At 40.4% G+C, this 13,175-nt stretch overlaps 1 protein-coding gene across 1 annotated transcript in view; it reads left to right on the top strand.

Moving 5' to 3' along the window:
* Positions 1–13,175, top strand: part of CA10 (carbonic anhydrase 10) — a 488,817-nt gene that overhangs the window by 102,720 nt on the left and 372,922 nt on the right. The window lies entirely within an intron of this gene.

The following is a 13,175-nucleotide window of genomic DNA, read 5'->3' as shown; positions in this document are numbered from 1 at the left end:
AACTCAGTTCCTTAAATTAAATAGAATTTAATATTCTAAATATTAAGGGAATTTGTGCGTACAGATTTTCAAGTCTTAGAGAGCAAGTTGTGTGTATCTTTCCACCAGCATCTAGAATGCCTGCACCCTGCCTAGCCACCAGTTGGTGCTTTAAGTGTTTAAGTACTCCATAAGTAGATGCAGCCTCTCCCACTCAGCAGCTTTTTCCTGTCTGATTAGTACCTGAAGAGCACTGCCCCTTTGTCTTGCTTTCCATTGGAGTGGTTCTGCCTCCCAAATGTATTTGCATCATGCAGTGATTTATTACATGTGTTTCCCAAACACACGCTATAATCAAGGATGCTAAATGGCTGACACCCCAGTTAAGCCATTTGCAGGTTAGGATGAACTCTGCACAAGACATTTTTTTCTCCCAGCTTTCCTCTCAGCAAATTGCTTCTCAGATGCTTCAGGAAAAGAAACAAAAAACTTGTTTAAGAAAGGATCTTTTGAGGGGAGTGGAGATATCAGTTCATAGATGGGACCCAACTGCTGAAAACTCATGTATTGTAATCCAAATAGAACAAATGGAACTTTTTCAGTCTCTTATTTTATTAACACATTTTTTAACCATTAGACATGTTTTCTTTTTTTCTTTTTTAATTTTTTAAATGTTTATTTTGAGAGAGAGAGGGAGAAAGAGGAAGGGGTAGAGAGAGGGAGACAGATGACCCAAAGTGGGATTTGTACTGACAACAGAGAGCCTGATGTGGGGCTCAAACTCATGAACTGTAAGATCAGGGCCTGAGCTGAAGTCGGATGTTTAACTGACTGAGCCACCCAGGTGCCCCACCATAGACACATTTTCTAACTGGAATTTATTTTTATTTTTATTAATGTTTATTTATTTTTATAGAGAGACAGAGTGTGAGTGGGAGAGAGGCAGAGAAAGAGGGAGACACAGAATCTGAAGCAGGCTCCAGGCTCTGAGCTGTCAGAGCACAATGCGGGGCTCAAACCCATGAACTGTGAGATCATGACCTGAGCCGAAGTCATACGCTTAACCAACTGAGCCACCCAGGTGCCCCTGGAATTTATTTTTAATAATAAATACTTATAAACTAGATATTTTGACCAGGAAAATAAACACCATATATTAAGTTTTAGCTTTATAGTTTTTGTAATAAAAACAAGGTATTAAATCAAATATGCAGCATCCTAATTTTTTTCATATTCTGTCATAACTGTGTTAGCAAAACCCTGGAAGGAAAAATGGTAGAATAAAAAAGTATATCTCTGTGTGATGGGGTTATTTCTTTTCTCTACATTTCTGTATTTTCTAATTGCTTAATAATCAGCAGACATTACTTTTATATTAAAACTTTATTAAAAATATAGCTCTTACTCTAATAGAGGGACTGTGGAAAAGGGAGGTGGTGTTGAGGATTTTTTAGAAACGTTAAATAAAATTCAGGACTTTTGAATATCTCATGGTCTTTTTAAAATCTGTTTTATTGAGGCATGATTTATAGTAAAATTTTCTAATTTTAAATGTGTAAGTCCATTAGTTTTGACAAATGTATACAGTACTGTAACCAATACCACAATTATGATATATAACATTTTTATCATCCCCAAAAGTTTCCTTGTACACCTTTGTAATTTGTTGACTCACTCCCCCTAACTCTTGGTCTCTCAGAACCACTGATGAACTTTCTATCAGTATCATTTCACATTTTCTAGAGGTCCATGTTGATGGAATATATAAAATATATATATTCCAGTTTTCTTCTTGTTTAAGGCAGGAAGGTAATCTGATCCCTCCCATTCCATCAGGTATGAAATAAAAGTTTCTTTATCTTTCCCTATTTTGATCCCTACCTTCAACATACATAGCATTCAGAAAAGACTTTAAAGGTAAAACAAGAAGCAAGTTACTATGATGGAAGAGGATCTGAGGGCCCAAGTATCTCTACTATAGAGGACATGATTAGTTGCAGAACAAGAATGAACACTAGTAAATTGACCAGGTACCTGACATTGATTTGGAATTAGAATCCCATGATTCTAAATGAGCCATGAAAGCCACATTTTCTCTTCAGTAGAAGAGGTGGTTTTTCTAAGGAATTGATTTTGAAAGTCACTTGAGAGTAACTCAAAAATGGAGGGGGGGGGAAAGAAAGAAAAGAAAAAGGCATCTTAATGATCTAAGGAACCTTTACTATTTCCCACCCACATCATCTCTGGTAGATGGCCACCCACCCTCTGCTTATACATGTTCTTTGTCCAGGAAATGCTGTCTCTGGAAGGGCCTGTTCTAATACAGAAGTTCTTAGTCATTTGGAACCTTCTCTGTACCAATCACCCAAATATCTCTTCCTTTACGTTCCTCCCATTTATTTTCCTTATCTTCCTGGATAACATAGAATATATTGTGTTAAGTTGTTGTCAGCCATTTTGAGATATCCTTAAAGTCTTTTTTGTCTAGATTAAAATCCTCTGGTTTCTTACAAAGAGCATGGCTTTCAGACTCTCTCGCCATATTAGTTATTTATCCTCTGGACAAATTCTAATGTGTTAGTTTTATGCTTCACATCTGATAGCCAGAAATACTCTAAATATAGAGTGAGTGGGTCAATTATTTCCATGGCAGAAAAAACAAGACTTCTATTTTTTTTTTTTTTTTTTTTTGGTTTTGCTCTCTAGTTTTTATTTTTTTTTATTTTTTTTTTCCTGTTGTTCTTTTTTTTTTTTTATTTTTTTTTACAAATAGTTTATTGTCAAATTAGTTTCTACATAACACTCAGTGCTCATCCCCAAAGTGCCCTCCTTCATGCCCATCCCCCCCTCCCCCCCACATCCATCAGTCCTCAGTTTTTGTCAGCATTCAAGAGTCTCTCATGGTTTGCCTCTCTCCCTTTCCCCCACCATTTCCGCCCTTCTTCTCCCCCTTGGTCCTCCGTCAAGTTCCTCCTAATCCTCCTATACGTGCAAACATATGATATTTGTCCTTCTCTGCCTGACTTATTTCGCTCAGCATAACACCCTCAAGGTCCATCCATGTTGCTACACATGGCCAGATTTCATTGTTTCTCATTGCCATGTAGTATTCCATGGTATAGATAAACCACATCTTCTTGATCCATTCATCTGTTGATGGACACTTAGGCTCTTTCCATGTTTTAGCTATTGTGGAGAGTGCTGCTATGAACATTGGGGTACATGTGCTCCTATGCCTCAGCATTTCTGTATCCCTTGGGTAAATTCCTAGCAGTGCTATTGCTGGGTCATAAGGGAGTTCTATTGTTAGTTTCCTGAGGAACCTCCACACTGTTTTCCAGAGGGGCTGTACCAGTTTACATTCCCACCAACAGTGTAGGAGGGTGCCCGTTTCTCCACATCCTCGCCAGCATCTAGAGTTCTCTGATTTGCTCATTTTAGCCACTCTGACTGGCGTGAGGTGGTATCTCAGTGTGGTTTTGATTTGTATTTCCCTGATGAGGAGGGATGCTGAGCATCGTTTCATGTGTCTGTTGGCCATCTGGATGTCCTCTTTGGAGAAGTGTCTGTTCATGTCTTCTGCCCATTTCTTCACTGGGTTGTTTGTTTTTCGGGCGTGTAGTTTGGTGAGTTCCTTATAGATTCTGGATATTAACCCTTTATCTGATATGTCATTTGCAACTATCTTTTCCCATTCCGTTGGTTGCCTATTAATTTTCTGGGTTGTTTCCTTGGCTGTGCAGAAGCTTTTAATCTTGATGAGGTCCCAACAGTTTATTTTTGCTCTTGATTCCCTTGCTTTTGGGGATGTGTCAAGTAAGAAGTTGCTGCGGTGGAGGTCAAGGAGGTTGTTTCCTGCTTTCTCCTCTAGGGTGTTGATAGTTTCCTGTCTCACGTTCAGGTCCTTTATCCATTTTGAGTTGATTTTTGTGCATGGTGTGAGAAAATGATCTAGTTTCATTCTTCTGCATGTTGCTGTCCAGTTCTCCCAACACCATCTGTTAAAAAGGCTGTCTTTTTTCCATTGGATATTCTTTCCTGCTTTGTCAAAGATCAGTTGGCTGTATACTTTTGGGTCCACTTCTGAGTTCTCAATTCTGTTCCATTGGTCTATGGGTCTGTTTTTGTGCCAATACCATACTGTCTTGAGGATGACAGCTTTGTAGTAGAGGCTGAAGTCTGGGATGGTGATACCTCCCGTTTTGGTTTTATTTTTCAGTATTACTTTGGCTATTCGGGGTCTTTTGTGGTTCCATACAAATTTTTGGATAGTTTGTTCTAGTTTTGAGAAGTATGCTGGTGCAATTTTGATTGGAATTGCATTGAATGTGTAGAGTGCTTTAGGTAGTAATGACATCTTAACTATATTTATTCTTCCTATCCATGAGCATGGAATGTTTTTCCATTTCTTTGTGTCTTCTTCAATTTCCTTCATAAGTTTTCTATAGTTTTCATCATACAGATCTCTTGTATCCTTGGTTAGGTTTATTCCGAGGTATTTTATGGTTTTTTGTGCAATTGTGAATGGGATCAGTTTCTTGATTTCTCTTTCTGTTGCTTCATTATTGGTGTATAAAAATGCAACCGATTTCTGTACGTTGATTTTGTACCCTGCAACTTGGCTGAATTCTTGGATCAGTTCTAGTAGGCTTCTGGTGGAGTCTGTCGGGTTTTCTATGTAGAGTATCATGTCATCTGCGAAGAGTGAAAGTTTGACTTCCTCTTTGCCAATTCTGATGCCTTTGATTTCCTTTTGTTGTCTGATGGCTGATGCTAGGACTTCCAGCACTATGTTAAACAACAGTGGTGAGAGTGGACATCCCTGTCGTGTTCCTGATCTCAGGGGGAAAGCTCTCAGTTTTTCCCCGTTGAGGATGATGTTAGCTGAAGGCTTCTCATAGATGGCTTTGATGATGTTTAAGTAGGTTCCTTCTATCCCAACTTTCTCGAGAGTCTTTATTAAGAAGGGATGCTGTATTTTGTCAAATGCTTTTTCTGCATCTATTGACAGGATCATATGGTTTTTATCTTTTCTTTTATTGATATGATGGATCACATTGATTGATTTGCGAATGTTGAACCAGCCCTGTAACCCAGGAATGAATCCCACTTGATCTTGGTGGATGATTCTTTTGATATGCTGCTGGATTCGATTTGCAAGGATCTTGTTGAGAATTTTTGCATCCGTATTCATCAAGGATATTGGCCTATAGTTCTCTTTTTTTGTTGGATCTCTGTCTGGCTTGGGAATCAGAGTGATGCTGGCTTCATAAAATGAGTCCGGGAGTTTTCCTTCGACTTCTATTTTTTGGAATAGCTTGAGAAGAATTGGGATTAATTCTGTTTTAAATGTCTGGTAGAATTCCCCAGGGAAACCATCAGGTCCAGGGCTCTTATTTGTTGGGAGATTTTTGATCACTGATTCGATTTCTTCACTCGTTATGGGTCTGTTCAGGTTTTCTATTTCTTCCCGTGTGAATTTTGGTAGTGAGTGTGTGTTTAGGAATTTGTCCATTTCTTCTAAGTTGTCCAATTTGTTGGCATATAATTTTTCATAGTATTCCCTGATAATTGCTTGTATTTCTGAGGGGTTGGTTGTAATAAGTCCATTTTCATTCATAATTTTGTCTATTTGGGTGCTCTCTCTTTTCTTTTTGATAAGCCTGGCTAGAGGTTTGTCAATTTTGTTTACTTTTTCAAAAAACCAACTCTTGGTTTCATTGATCTGTTCAATTGTTTCTTTGGTCTCTATGTTGTTTATTTCTGCTCTAATTTTTACTATTTCTCTTCTTCTACTGGGTTTAGGGCGTTCTTGTTGCTCTGCCTCTAGCTCCTTTAGGTGAGCTGTTAGATTTTGGACTTGTGCTTTTTCTAATCTCTTGAAATAGGCCTGGAGAGCAATGTACTTTCCTCTTAGGACTGCCTTGGCCGCATCCCATAGATTTTGAATTGTTGTGTTTTCATTTTCATTTGTTTCCATATATTTTTTAATTTCCTCTCTAATTGCCTGATTGGCCCATTCATTCTTTAGAAGGGTGTTCTTTAACCTCCATGTTTTTGGCGGTTTTCCAGACTTCTTCCTGTAATTGATTTCAAGTTTCAAAGCATTGTGATCTGACAGTGTGCATGGTATGACCTCTATTCTTTTATATTTATTGAGGGCTGCTTTATGTCCCAGTATGTGATCTATCTTGGAGAATGTGCCATGCGCAAAAACAAGACTTCTATTAATGCAGATTAAGGTGTATTAACTTTTTTCAAATGTGAAGAGATTTAATTTCTTAGGTATGTCTCAAACTGTAAGTAATTTAAAACACATTTCCTTTTTTAAATTTTTTTTAACGTTTTATTTATTTCTGAGAGAGAGAGACAGCATGAGCAGGGGAGGGTCAGAGAGAGAGGGAGACACAGAATCTGAAACAGGCTCCAGGCTTTGAGCTAGCTGTCAGCACAGACAACAATGTGGGGCTCAAACCCACAAACCATGAGATCATGACCTGAGCTGAAGTTGGACACTTAACCGACTGCGCCACCCAGGCACCCCAAAACACATTTATTTCCTAACCCCACTGACACATGAGGAGCATAGGTGATCACAGGAAGCCCATTGGTTCATCCATCTCTCTGGGCTTTAGGTAGAGAAATGTGCTGGTTTTAGATCACTTCAAAAAAATCAGCGTATTTTATTCCCTGAATTAAAGCAGGTGCCCGCTGCTTGAGCTGATCACTTTTCCCTGGAAATTTCCTGTCAGCTGCTAGCAGACAAGAGGTGCTATGAAGAATGGAAGTATTTTTTAAAATCCCTGTCAATGGTGAGAATGTGGAGTCAATTGAATATTTACACAGAAACTTACTCATCTTGGATTCAAGGCTATAATCAGGATATTTATAGTCAGAGAAAGTGACCTAATAGGTAATATCATTTCCTAGAACCATTGTGAGGTAAGAAAATAAAGATGTCTCCAGATTCTTAGGAACCAGGTTGGAGAGATTAAACCATGTTTCACACATCAGTTGATTTCAGAGGATTAAATAGTCATAAAATTGGAGAGTTGCAAAATATTTTAGAAATCATTGAATTCTACCCATTTTATGAGTACAGGAAATGAGACCAAGAGAAGAAAAATTGTTTCTGCATGGTCACATAGTTGGTTTGTGGCAGAACAGGCTTTCTAGTACCCTAGTCAAACTTCTACTATACTATTTGGAATGTTTCTTAAAATTACTTCTCGCGATGCCTGGGTAGTTCAGTTGGTTAAGTGTCCAACTCTTGATTTGGGCTTAATTATGATCTCATGGTTGTTATATTGTCCACGCTGTGCATGGAGCCTGCTTAAGATTCTCTCTTTCTCTCTCTTTGCCCCTCCCCTGCTCACACACATGTTCTCTCTCTCTCTCTCTCTCTCTTTCAAATAAACAAATAAATAAAATTACTTCTAAAGGGCTCAGACGAAATAAGTCAGGCAGAGAAGGACAAATACCATATGTTTGCACGTATAGGAGGATTAGGAGGAACTTAACAGAGGACCATGAGGGAGAAGAAGGGGGGAAATGGTGGGGGAGAGGGAGAGAGGCAAACCATGAGAGACTCTTGAATGATGAGAACAAACTGAGGACTGATGGGTGGGGGAGGGGGAGATGGACATGGAGGAGGGCACTTGTGGGGATGAGCACTGGGTGTTATATGGAAACCAACTTGACAATAAACTATTTGTAAAAAAAAAAAAAGGGGGGGGGCTCAGAAAAACAGTATGTATATACATAATTGTATTCAAATTAATATAATTAAGACAAAAAAAGTTCAAGCAAAACTTCTATGAGAGAAATGTCTCAAAGAGTATAGGGTGGGGAAAAAGACAGGGGGCCTAGAATTAATTATCCCTTAGGTACCTATTGCTTGTTTCAGTTTTCAGATTGCTTGCAAAGTGTATTATCTTGTTCACTCCTCATTACAATTCTGTGAGATAAGTAGAGGTAGGACCTGAAGGCACGATGTGGGTGATGTGGCTTAAACAAGGCAACCCAAGTCTAAGTGGCAGAGTCAGGAACAAAGTCTAGGTTATTAAACCTTGTTCAGGGCTGTTTTCACTGTACAATTCTCTGCGCCCAGTGATTAATTATGATCCATCCCTAAATTATAAGTCTACCTGCTCTTACGTGGGCAGTTCTGTGACCCTCTGTTAGATCAATTAATGGCCACCAAGTCTCTATTCACATCATGTTTAATTTTTAATTCAGTCTGCTCTTATGCATTCTAATTCATGAGAGCAACGTGCTATCGTACAATGCCATGGTGTTGTACAATCAGACTCATTTCCGTGCTGCCACTTATTAGCTGTGTGAGTTGGGCAACACATTAGTAGCCTCTTTAAGCTCCTGTGCCCTCATTCATGAAATGAGAAAAATACCACTTATGTGGTGTTGTTCATGGGAGGATAAAATTACTAATGAGGGATGTGTCTATTAGGTACCTGGTGACTCCTCTCCCCTTGATAAGCCTTCCCTACTCCCACTTGTTCTTCCCAAACTTCAGCTCCATGATCCCATTCAACTCTCCAGTAAACATGCATTACTTCTTTATGAGTTTTCTTACACTTGTCCTAAATTAGTTTAAAATGCTTTATTAAGCATGACACATTGTTCCCTCCATTCATTCCATAACTATTCATTTTGTTCCTTCCATATACCAGGCACTTGAATGCAATAGGTACAACTGGACAGAACATAGACCTAGATAGGTGTGGCCCTTCACCTTGTGATGTTTTCATTCCAGAGAAGAGAGAGGGACTAAAGAGATAAATGAACAAATGAAATGTAGCTCGTGAAAATGTGCTGTGAAGGAAATAAAGAGTGTTGGGGCAGAGGATCATGGTCAGTGGGCAAGGCGAGAGTCTGGCATGATACAGAAATTAAGCTTAAAGTGTAAGTAGAATGCTTTTTCACTTATATTTTTTCCCTCACTTTAGGGAAAGATAAGAAACAGAATGGCCACAGGCCTGGAGGCTCAAAAAGTTATGGCGTATATGAGGAAGACACTCTCAGCATGGCTGGGACAATCTTCCTGGAAGAATGTAGAGGCATAGTGGTGGGATGAGGCTGGCATCATCCATGGCCAGATCACAGAGGGCCTGGAATGGCCATGCAAGATCTTAGGTGGAAAATGAGAGTGAAATACTCAAATCATTTGTCTTGAGGTTTTTAGCAGGAGATGTTTTTATTTGCTTGTTTTTGAAGAAAAAAAATCATATTAGCTTTTTGACTAATGACCGATCATCCCCTTTACCTTCTTATATGCGAATTTATAGTTCTTTGTAAAATGTAGGTGATGTAATACATCCGGCATAAAGCAGATTTAAAAACTGTACTTCCTGGTTCTGAGTCTAAGAGTCATTCCTTGATCCTTCTATTACTTGATCTGTATTGTCGACTGGGTCTTCTGGAAGCTGTTCTCTCTGAACCGTTGGGGTAATATGTCATGAGTCTTCCCTTCCACTTATCAGTGCTGACTGTATAAGCATCTCGTGGACCCTCTTCTCTCTTCATAGCATCACTGAGTCATTTCATTCATTTCCATGGATTGGGCCACCAACTGACGGATCCCAATTTTGCATAGCTGAGATGTTTCTTTTGAGCTTTAGAGAGTTCCATTTAAATATCCCACTTGGTTCCAAAATTGACCTCCTCCTCTTTTCTTCTAAATCTGCCCCTACCTCTTGGATCACGACATCACCCATCTGTATCATCCTCCTTTCCTCCAGTTACAATGCAGACCTTAGCACATCACTCTTCTGCCTGCATTCTTCACTGGCTGTTCATTGTCTTCATGTAGAAAGACGCTGTTGCAGATAGTCCTTCACTGTCTGACCTACCTCCGTACCTTTACCTGCACTTCACACTCCAGGTCTGTTCATGCCTATGAACGTGGGGTGTTCTGACATACTGCTGTGCTATGATAACAATGCCACCAGCAATTGCTCCTGTTTATGCAGAGACAGTTGTGTTTAAGACACTATGCCAAAGCATCTTACTTACCTTCATTATCTTATATGGTCTGCACATCAACCCTATGAGGTAGGTACCTGTCATTCCCTATTTTCAGAAGAGGACACTGAAATGTGGAGGTTAAAGAATTCAGCTAGGCTGGCAGTTGGTAAGAACCAAAGCCAGAATTCCTACTGCGAAGCATGATGCTATGTTGCATCTCAAATATCTCACACAGCTGTTCCCTCTGCCTGGAATTTCCTCCTCCCCCCTATTTATTTTGACAAGATGCCTCTTTTCACCTCCTTCAGGAAGCCAGGCCGTTCTTCACTGTGGTCGCACTGCTTCCTGTACTCTCAGGAGTCATATACACTATCATCTCTCATTTCATTTTCTTCCACTAGACCACTAGTCCACACCACATTCATCCTTTCATACCTAGGACCTAACACAGTGCCCAGAATATGGTTGGAGCTTCATACAAACTTAAGGAATAAATACAATTTTGATGGAAGTCCCAATTCCCTCACTTACTGGCTGTGCAACCTCTGGTAAGAAATCCAATCAGTACCTCTGGCGTTATTCTCCTCCTGTATAAAATAAAGAAGTTAGATCATAGCATTGGTTCCGCAAGTGTGTAGTATCAGCATCAGAATCTCCTGGGAACTTGCTGGAAATAAAAATTCTAGGGCTCTTCCCCCAGACCTGCTGAATTAGAATCCCTGCCTGCTGATGCATGGCACTATTTAAAAACCACCACACTGGGGGCTGGAAAACTAAGGCCCAAGGGCCCATGAGCCAAATCCCACCCAAGTCCTAGTTTTTTTTTTTAATGCTTATTTATTTTTGATAGAGAGAGAGAGAGAGAGAGAGAGAGAGAGAGCCTGAGCAGAGGAGGGACAGAGAGAGAAGAAGACACAGAATCCAAAGCAGCTCTAGGCTCCAAGCTGTCAGCACAGAGCCCGACACGGGGCTCAAACCCACGAACCATGAGTTCATGACCTGAGCTGAGGTCAGACGCTCAACCAACTGAGCCACCCAGGCATCCCTTTTAAAGAAAAGCCAGGCACTTAAATGATAGGCTCACTGATGTACCTTCCAGTTCTCATTCCTTGGTGATGAGTCCAGTGTGTTACCTCTAAGTGATATGGACTGCCAAGCAGGAGACCTGGGTTCTGGACTGTCTGTTCCTACCTCGTTGTAATAAAAGTTACTTCTGCTCTCCAAAGCTTAGTCTCTCCGCCTGAAAAATGACATGAGGGTAAGCTTGCTGAATCAGTCAGGGTCTAGTTAGGAAAAAGAAAACTCATCAGCTAATTCAAAACAAAGGGGATTTAATACAGGGAGTTGCACAGGTGTTTGGAATCCAAAGGTCCAAAAGGAGGGAGCCAAGGCCAAGTGGCATGAATAAAAACAGAAAGCAGTGCCCACTCTTAGAACTCAGGGATCTGAAAGGAAGAGACCACAAGGAAGAATTTGGGACCCGGGAGGTGGGCCTTGAGGGACTATGACTTAAATCTTTAAGGAGGCAGGTGCTATGCTGCTCATACTGCTAAAAAGTTGGTGCCCCGTGGCTGGTACTTGGATGACCAGGAGGCAGAGCTTTATGGTTTCAGGAACGAGTAAAAGAGTGTGGCCCAGTGAGTGCTTGGACTGTCAGGCAGCCATGGTCCAGCAGATGCCAGGGGGACAGCCTGGTGGATACACCTCTGTAGCTAGAGACTGCCACAGGGTGGTTCACCACTGGGGCCACTGGGGGAGGCTGAAGAGCAAACTCCTATCTGCTCCTTGCTCATGTGGCTACAGTGACATGGACAGATGCTGAAGATGGAGGGAGCCCACACTCTCCCCCTCCCAACCTCCTAACAGGAAGCCAGCTAAAATGGAGTTGAGAAATGTAGCATATAGAGTCCCAGCATCAAAGATCAGAGAATGGGAAGAGGGACGGAGAGTCTTGGAAACGGGGACAGAGAAAGGCAAACCTCAAATTAAATAGGTTCATCCGAAGGGCCTGACTTCTAGTTGTTGCCCAATAAATGTTTGTTTCAGCCGGCTACTCCTTTGTCATCGATAAGGAAGGTTTTTGGTCACTCGTGCCTTATTCTTCTTTAATGGGGCCTGACATGGCCCAAACCCTCCTACTTGCAAGGGGCAAGTGTGAAGGCCCCTTCCTCTGTAGCAGGCATATCCCATTTCTTATTTGCACTTTGCCAAGAAGAAGGCACCATGAAACCAATAACTTTATGTTTTTACTTCAAGTTTTATTTAAGAGTTGAGTTTCATGAGATAATTAGAATATGCCATTTTATTTCCAGCATACAAAAAAGAGATACAAAGCCTCATAGACTAGAATTATTCAGGGATCTATCAAGTAGACCCATGCAGAAAGAGAATTTCTCTTCAAAGAAGGTGCCTTGCAAAGTGAAAATAATAATAATAAAGTGATATTGATAGTCTTTCGTTGCCATGGAAATACTAGTTCATCTGCTCCTGTTAGTATGTGGTTCATTTCACTATATTAGGTTTCAAAGAAAATCACATACCCAGCTATATTTTTAACTGTATCTGGGATTGAAAACATTCACTGGGTTGTAGTGCTAGTGGGAAAGCACAGAATTATGCATTTCAGCTTGTGCATTGATATGACCTCCCTGTTGGGTTTAGAAGGCAGAACAGTCCATGCTTTTAACTTAATCCATTTTTATTTGTGTGTATGAGCTTAGAGATGTTTGCTGTGCCCATGGCAGCTTCTGTATTTTTCAGAGTGCTTCCAATTCTAGATTCCTGTACCTCTGTTAAAACTCTGTATTGCACTGAAAATGTGTTCATGGTAATTATATCTCAAAGATGCCAGGGGAGTCAGATAATCTCAATTTCTAATTTTTAACTTTATCAGTTTGTTCCACCATATGATTTGTGGATTGAGCAAGTTAGTACAAAGAGGGGAGTTCACGGGTAGAGGGAGAGACCCTGGCATTTATTGAACCCTTGATATGGCCACAGCGGTGTGTGAAGAATTTGTCAATTACTACTTTCTTCAATCTTTAAGCTGTTAGAAACCCTTGATTATTTTAAGTTTGTGTATTTTGAGAGAGCAAAAGAGAGCATGTACAAGTAGAGGAGAAGCAGAGAGAGAAGGAGAGAGAATTCCAAGCATGTTCTGTGCTGTCAGTACAGAGGCCGATGTGGGGCGGGATTGCATGAACCGTGAGATC

Source organism: Hyaena hyaena, unplaced genomic scaffold (assembly GCF_003009895.1).
Source record: "Hyaena hyaena isolate Hyena2069 unplaced genomic scaffold, ASM300989v1 scaffold_29, whole genome shotgun sequence".
Taxonomy (NCBI): domain Eukaryota; kingdom Metazoa; phylum Chordata; class Mammalia; order Carnivora; family Hyaenidae; genus Hyaena; species Hyaena hyaena.
Note: the sequence above shows the minus strand (reverse complement) of the source record. Positions and strands in the feature narration are given on the sequence as shown.